The sequence below is a fragment of the Chlamydotis macqueenii genome, chromosome 13 (assembly GCF_036417535.1).
Source record: "Chlamydotis macqueenii isolate bChlMac1 chromosome 13, bChlMac1.mat, whole genome shotgun sequence".
Lineage (NCBI taxonomy): Eukaryota > Metazoa > Chordata > Aves > Otidiformes > Otididae > Chlamydotis > Chlamydotis macqueenii.
The window spans coordinates 5,562,317-5,570,920 of NC_141568.1; the positions used below are offsets into that span (position 1 = coordinate 5,562,317).

The window sequence follows — 8,604 nt, forward strand, 5'->3', positions numbered from 1 at the left end:
AAGCTAGACAGAACTTGGGAAACACATTTTATAGTTTTCCTTGCTTTTCCATTAACATTTGATTTTTACAAATACTTCATGACCAGTTTTAACTCATGGTAACCTTATTCTTGATGTCTTGGCTGAAGTGGCACCTTAGAACTTTTGGTATGAATTATTTATTTTTAATAATTTGTTTGCAAAGCCTTTATTTGCTGGGCACTATATATCTGGCCAGGAGGGTCACTGGCTTGAAAGATGATGTTGAAGACATCAGTGGTTGTACAGCCCAGTTGGAGCAGAAGTGGAATTGAGTCACAATCCATTACTCTTAAGCACAGGGGTATGCTGTGTTTCCAGTCAGAAAGCTCAGACTTATTTTTTTTCTTATTAATTATTCTTGGTATATTGCAGATGTGGTACTATTCAGGGTTGAAACCTGGTCTGTAAGATTCAGGAGGTTTATTTTCCAGCTGTGCCGATCTACTCTTGCTGCTCATTCAGCTTGGAAAGTCATTTCCCCAAGGATCTTTGGACTCATTTCAGGTTCAGAAAGCTTGGATTTCAGATTGCTCCCCCTACCTATTTTTGCCCAGTCCCTGTGCTTTCCCCTCTTGGACTTGCATTTGCCCAGGAGAACCAGAGAAAGTTGGCTTTTTCTGAGACATCTGTGCAACAGTAGATAATATTGTCATCAAGACACTCGTAGCGTTGCATTGCCTTTCATCACTTGGGCAGTGTCTGTTCAGTGTTCGTCCTGTGCCGTGCTGTCAGCTCCAGGCACATGACCTCACCGGACTTGAAATGCTTGCAAAATATGATCAGGAAATAGCTTTGTGGTTTTCTTGATATGGGAAGCCCTTTTTGTAACGCCTGAAAGGCTCAGCAACTTTTAACAGTGCATCTTAAAAGTAATTGTTTAAAACAGCAGAGGTGTGATGAAAGCATATTAGTTTCAGTTCTTCATATCTTCTAGTGATACGCAAATAGTGACTCAGGTGAAATTCCAGCTCCGCTGTAGTCAGTGGCAGAACTTCCAGTGAGTTTACTGAGGTCAGGATATACTGGTGCAGTCCTAACCACCTAAATGATTGACAACTAGTAAGAACTAGTATCATACTATTTCTCAAATGTTAGTAATTTGAATAAAAATAACCTTTACCATAAAATGTAACATGAAAACATTTCTGATTTAGAAAGATCCCTTACTCTTGGCTGTGAGCTCAAACGATCCTAATATTCAAATATACTGCAGTATTTATAGGCAGTGGAGCAGAACTTTGAGAAAGTTATGGCTGGTGTGTGAGAGCTGTTTACCAACATTAAATGAACAAAACCATATATTTTTATGCTTGCCATTCCAGACCCATGAAACTTATCTGAAAGGTTACGAGACAAGGGACTGAAAATGAATCTATTACTCAATTGCTGCAGGGAGTTGCTGAGCACAGTAATTAATTGCTGGTGTATTCATTTGCAGCAGGAGGAGAAGCAGAAGGAAAATATCTCATTGAATTTAGAATTGTATTTATTCATGTATGCACTGTGGTGTTACAGCACAATTATTATCTGACACATTGGAAGCGGACTTGTGCTCCGTTAGTTGCTTGAGCTATGTGCTATTATTGGGTGATCTGCTACAAAAATGCACAAAACATTTATTTTGAGAGATACATTCAGGATATAATTGATACCTCACAGATCTCAGCCTGGCATTCTCAAAACCCAGCGAGAGAAGCAGGAAGCTCAACTTGGCATCATGTACGGTTAGTGTACAGCCCCCTAAAATGCTGATGTGTCCACAGGGGCAGGTAGGAGAAAAACTTGAGTTCACAGGTCAGCAGTCTCCAACGAGGACCTCTGGGTTTTTTTTATCTGTCTGGAAGGAGACACGGGTGCAAGCCAGTCTGTGCAGCTTTCCAGTTTCCAGTGCAGTGTTGGCACCAATCCACAGGCAGCCGCTCATCCAGCATTCCTGGCTAGAGGATCACTTCAGCAGCTATATACTGTGTCAGCCAAGAGGAAGCAAGAAGGAAAAGGAAAGTGGAGTTACGAAGTTAAAACCAAGAAAACACAATCCCAGGCAGCTGTAGTGTGGCAATGGCTGCTGGTGGGGATAATAGTTTATTTGGTGGATCTGCTGCATAGTTTCTGATGAAACTTCACTAATCCTATTTGGAGATTTTTTCCGCCTGAATTGTACATCATGGTTTGCATAAGGCTTGTGAAAGCTGACGTGTCAACACCTGATACAAAGATTTATACTTTGGACAGGTTTTAAAAGAGGAAATACGGACTAAATAGTGACCGTAGGCAGAACCGTAATGAGGACATGGTATGCGAGTGTCACCATCACCATCCCAGAGAAATACCGTGTGCTTTGCATCTCACTAACCAGTGCTGAGTTGTAATCCCGATCCCACCAACCTCAGCCATGGAGAGCGTTGTGGAAGAGCGGAGGTGGGGATCTGCACGATCTCTACTCACACGGCAGATGTTGTACCCAGGAAGAAATGGGGTATAGCCCACCCTGCTGCCTCAGAGCAGGATAAGAGGAGAAGGCAATGGGGACCAAGTTCTTTGCGTGGGCAACTTCCGTTCGCAACGTTGTCACTGCGAGTGATGGAGAGCTTGGTCCTGTCCTCTTGCTGCCATGAGCAGTGCCCCGCCCATGGGTGCCAACCTGGCGGCTCCTAGAATAAGGTTGTTCTACACAAAGGGGCTGCAGAGTCAGGTTTGGAATGATTATTCCTGAAGATTTTAAAAATAAACCAACAGCTTCCTCTAGGCCTTTTAAACAAACAGCCTAAATGAACACAAAGTTGACCTCTCTCTCCTAGCAGTCTGATGAAAGAAACAAATGGAAGTGATGACAGGATTATATGACTCTATTAATATGACAGATTCTAATTTGTGAGAAGAAATGAACCTCATTCAGTGCTTTATTACTTTCAGAAATTCTAAAATCAATGCAAGATATGCCATAAACATCATTCTTGGCAGGCACTCATTGAGGTAAACATATAACTCAAAGATAGCTTGAACTGAATTCTGACCAATTTAGCAAGCAATAAGCAAGGCAGTCTGTGATAAGAACATTAAAAAGAAGAGACAGTAACAGAGTTACGAACAGATGGTATCCATAAATAATGTTGAAATAATAATAATATTTTAAATTTATATATGATGCCTTTCAGTCTGGAAAATCCCACAATGCTTTACAAAACTGAATTTAAAACACAAACTCAAACTGGAATGCAGCATTTCTGGTGTGAAATATGACAGTTGTTTGAGAGCCCAAGCAATGCCAAGTCGTTTGGGACAAGAAGAGAATAAGAATTTTAGCTTGTTGCTGCTGCAGCAAGAGCTTGGGTTGAATTTTATTTCTTTCCTCTCCTCTAATCAATTTAATCTATCACTGCTGATAGTATCTGGATACTCTGCCATAATACATTGCTATTATCCAGAAAGACCACTCTCCCTACTGCTAATGATATCAGATGCAATGCTGATTTTATTTATTAAGAACTCAAAATGATCAGCAATTTGGCTTTATCCTATGCAAAAAAAAAAAAAAAAAAGGCATTCTCAGCAAAAATACCTCCCAAGGCCAAGCAGTGACAGTAGTTAGTACATGCATGTGTGGGGAATATTAACTCCTATGTCAGTCTAAATTCTGAAACCTTCATCTTTCGCTGCAGAACATAATTGCTCCTTCCAAACACTTATGTAGCTCAGCCTAACTTGAGGCTGTCTTCTGATCTCAGACAAACCCAGGCAATCCTTCTGGCTTTAGTGGGATTATGCCAACATAAGTGAAACTGAAATTCACCCCATGGTGTATGAGAGTTGATAGGTGCGTAAGGCACTGTGTGACGTTTGAAGGCTGCAATGGAAAAGTGCTGGAGGATGATAGGGAAAAATCATATGCTGTGTACACAGAGCAATGGAAACTATTTAAAGCAGCTCCAGCCTCATATATTCAGTGTAGTCCCTTCACGGGGAAAAAGATGTTACGTGATAGCCTGGCCATTTGAGTGAACTTTCCCGTTCAGGTCTGTAGGAATCATAGCCAGCATCTTCCCATTCCAAGCTCACATTTTTGATAATGACACCTGCAAGGAATCTTTATGTCAGATGAGCTTTATATCAAGGTTGTGGTAACTGTCCTGGAAATAGTAGAAATACTGCAGGGTACTGAAATATCTTAGAATAGTAGAATGTTTCTTGAAAATGGAGATTTTCCTTATAAAAGCAGAAAAATACTTTGGTGACAGGGCTTTATCTGAAACTAAGTTTTTAACCCTTCCAAAAAGCTATGCCTGCTTGTACTCATTAAACATTTGTAGCTTTCTAAAAGTAGACTGGATGTAAATAATTTTTCATTGATAGGATTCCTATCCACGGTGCCTGTGAGGGTTTCCATGATGGCGTGGGACTCAGGTGTGAGCATATTTCCATGTCTGTGTGGAGAATAACGACAGCCTGCCCTGGGAGGTAACGCTAACTGGCACCTGTGTGTTGCCATTTACTGTTGTCAGAGCTACTGTTGGCAGCGCATTCAATCTGCATTTTGATGCAGGGGATAATTTAGATAGCAAAATGAGCTGCTATGTTGCACAGTCGTATTCATGGCTTCTCGGCTTCCGTTCCACCAAGAGGAAGCTGAAAGGTCAGTGGATTGGGCATTGCTGGAAATCTCAGGAGCATTTGTTAAAATATAATGGGAAAAATCTTGTCTCCTATAAATTATCAGATCTCCTACTGGTTCCACTGGATCCAAGTTCACTTTTATCAGTTTTCACTCAAACTGGGCTTTTCTTGGATGGAAAGGAAGGAGAGGGATGCAGAAATTACATTGTCACACACAGAGCAAATATTAGCATAGGTATAGCGTCAGATTACTGAATAGCTAGCTCAAACATCATAGAAAATAGTTTTGTTGTTTATTATGCATAAGTTACATATTGAAAAGTCCACTCTTAATGCAGCCTCTATCTGTTTTGCAGGAAATATGAGTCTTTGGTTTAAGTATGGCAATTTGTGCAGGAATCCTTGGACTGTCAGCTTACATGACAAACTATAACATACTTAATTCTTATTTATACCAGCTGGATGCTTGTATAAGGGTGCACACACCTGCATACACTCCATATTGGTATCTGAGATTGCAATATTTAAAAGGTTTTTTTAATTTTAGACCTGCTTTTGTGAGACACTGGGCAATCTCATGTTCATTTGTTTTCATTTGCATCTTGGGATTTTACAACACAATGGATTTGTTTCCTGATTTTATTTTTGCATTTGCATCTCTGCAACGCATCAGACTTTAGTTGCAAGTTTAAATTTATATTTATTTTTCCGTTTGACACTATTGTCAGGGCTTCTGTGTCACCATTTAATATCCTGGAAGCTGGTGCCTGTAAGTTGTTACTGATAAGAACTCTCCGTGTCGGCTCTGTGCAGTGAGCCTGGTGACCTCAGCCTGCCTGCTGATGGGCACGTGTCCATAGCTAAAGAGCCTGTCACTACAGCTGACATCCTTATCAGCAGTCTGCACAGGGAGCCCGAGTTTGGAGCGGACACAGAGATACAGCACATCTCCATGCCACCGGCACAGAGACAGGGAGCTGCTGGCACTTTGTGACCTACTCCCAGATCCACCAGACTTGGGAAACGTGGTCCAGAAAACACCCTCTTGTCCTTCTGGGAAGCAGTTTGGGTTCAGAAATGGGGAAGCTGCTTTCACATGGAGCTATGTCTCTGCTAATACAGCTGTGCTGTGGAGATGTACTGTGTCAGGCTGGCCCTATGTGCCAGACTCCACTGTCCACGCAGACTCTCTTGGGGATACTGACTTATTTTAAATTTTTGGGGTTTCGTGTTTTTCTTTTCACCTGAGCTGAGGCATGAGGAAGAGAAAAACGTGTTTAGTTTATCCTTGCTGCCGTCTCTGTTCTTTATTTCTGTTAATACAGGACTGCGCCTTTCAGGCCTGTCAGTGTGGTAAGATCCTCAAATGCTAAATTCATATGAAAACATAGAGCCCAAACCCTCCCAGTTCAAAGGCATTTTAGTCCAGCTTATAAAAAAAATGGGTCATTCAGTAGCCTGTTCTGTGAGTATTGTGTTAGTCGTACTTTGTCCACAGCCTTATCTTTGCCATACAGACTTCCAGTTTGTAGGAGACAGGTTTGCAGGTCTATCTACACGTATTTAAATAGTTCTGTCTGTTTTAAAAACCCAGTACCAGCTGAAATTCAGAAAAAAGGTCTGAACACTAAGCATAAACTACTACTAACGTAACCACTTTACATAAATTCCCTCTGGATGATTTCTTTTCTCTGTCTTCTGGAGGGTGACATTTGTTCTCACAATCTGTGGTGAGACCACAGTGAGCTGGCTGACCACAGTAACTGCAGCACGTCGTTCTGCTCGCTGCAGATTAGGAGCACGGGAGGTATGTCCTGCTTCTCTTTTTTTTTTCTTTTTTTTTTTTTTTTTTCCCTATTTCTCAGTTGCAGAACAACTGAAAAAGCACAAGGTTGAGATATTTCCGGAATGTTGCATTGTGCCTTGCCCTGCATGGTGCGCAGAGGAGGCGGGGAGAGAGGATTAAAAGAGCTGTCTGACCAAGTTGACTCTTGGGTCACCCAACTGCTCAGAAAACAGAAGGTCGACAGTGACCAGGGCTTCAAAACAGTGAGGTTGGAGGAGGCAGGGCTGTCACCCTTTCTTGCACCAGCCTGCAGAATATTTGCTGCTCCATATGATTTCTGTTTCAATCTAGAAAAGTGATTTTACAGTAGGAAAAAAATTCTATAAATATTCCATATTTATTATTTTGCTAGAGCTTATTTACTATGCTGAACTTGGATCAATAAAATGAGAACAAGGAGGAAAAATACCCAGAGATAAAAGAAACCCAGCGAGCTGTGCATTCCAGAATAAACACAGCACTCCTTGACGTGGTAGAGGCTCTGTTTGTGCCTGGCTTCCCAACAGGGGTTGCTGCACATCCAGTAACTTTGTTTGTATTTTGTAAATTAGCAGATGGTTCTTTGATACAAAGGAAAAAGTGTTCTCACATCAGACTGAGCATCTCTCTTTCTCTCTTTCTCCTCCTCTGATATTAAACAAATCATAGAGGAAGAGACAATCACAATTCCTAAAAGTAAAGGGGAGATGGAGCAAAGAAAAAAAGATGTGTAAGTTAACTGTAGAGATCAATTGATGCTGACTACAATAAAGCAAAGAATATAATGGAGCAGGAGATATTCTCATTTCCAACGTTTCTGAGCTGTGCTCCAGGAGACCTAGGCTACCGTCAGGTCAGTGTGTGACCCTTTTCACTGTTTCCTTCCAGAGGGGGCTGCCTAAATCTCATCAGTTGAGGGAATTACTCAGACAAGTGTGTCACCGCTGAAGTGGGGGAATAATTTTGTACCTGTCATATAACCATTTCATAGAATTATAGATTGGAAAAGACCTTTAAGATCATTGAGTTCAACCATTAACCTAGCAGTGCAAACTTCACCACTAAACCATGTCCCTAAGCACCACATCTACACATCTTTTAAATATGTCCAGGAATGGTAACTCAACCACTTCCCTGGGCAGCCTGTTCCAGTGCTTAACAACCCTTTCAGTGACGAAATTTTTTCTAATACCCGATCTAAACCTCCCCTGGTGCAACTTGAGGTTATTTCCTCTTGTCCTGTCACTTGTTACATGGGAGAAGAGACCGACACCCACCTCACTCCAACCTCCTTTCAGGTAGCTGTAGAGAGAGATAATGTCTCCCCTGAGCCTCCTTTTCTCCAGACTCAACAACCCCAGTTCCCTCAGCTGCTCCTCATAGGACTTGGTCTCTTAGACCCGTCAGCAGCTTCGTTACTCTTCTTTGGATGCATTCCGGTGCCTCAGTGTCAGGGTGGATGGAGCCTGTGTCTTACTTGATGATATAAGTAAGGCATAGTGCCTGTTTATCAGAAGTGGGGCTTGATCTTGGCTGGAGCCTCAAGGCAGCAATTTGAGTAATGTAACAGCAATTAAATGAGATGCTTACAGACCAGGTCTGGCTAAAGCATATTCCATATTGCTCAAAAAGCCCCTTTTTAATTGCTAGTCTGAAATTTCTTTGGAAATACTATTGCTGCAATAGTCAACTCTCCCCTCGTTTACTTGAAACCTTGTCTATACAGATATTATGATGATAAACGATCATGTGTTTCTTTCTGCTTGTGTGTGTAAACTATATATATAAGAGAAAGAGTTTTTTTGGGGCAAGCTTTCTCTTTTTGATCTGTGTTTGTACAAGACCTGACATTATCGGGTCCCAGTCCATGACTGAACCATCCAAGCATGACAGTACTGTAAATAAATAAATAGCTACCCTGAAGATAAAATTCCATTTACTTGCTATTCAGGACTTTCTCCTACAGGTCTTTGCAACAGAAGTCTTGCATGAAAACAAAGTTCCTCTGCTATTCCCATATCTTCTGCATCTGTGTCTCGTCCCATTGACCTGACTGACAGTGGAGGATTTGTCATTGGCCCTAGTAAGAGTAATGGGTGGGTCCAAGAGCTGTAACGTTTTATAACAAAAGAGAAAATGCTTTCTTC

General features: G+C 41.5%; 1 long non-coding RNA gene across 2 annotated transcripts; it reads right to left on the bottom strand.

Annotated features, from left to right (window-relative positions):
* Positions 1-1,489: 1,489 nt before the first annotated feature.
* LOC147599087 (uncharacterized) lies at positions 1,490-7,906 on the bottom strand. 2 transcript variants are annotated; one of them, XR_015260048.1, is made up of 2 exons: positions 7,735-7,906; positions 1,490-1,985 (listed from the first exon to the last, which is right to left on the bottom strand). It is a non-coding gene; the product is annotated as an uncharacterized LOC147599087 (long non-coding RNA). The 2 variants fall into 2 exon arrangements; XR_015260047.1 differs by lacking the exon at positions 1,490-1,985 and adding an exon at positions 4,915-6,765.
* Positions 7,907-8,604: the final 698 nt, after the last annotated feature.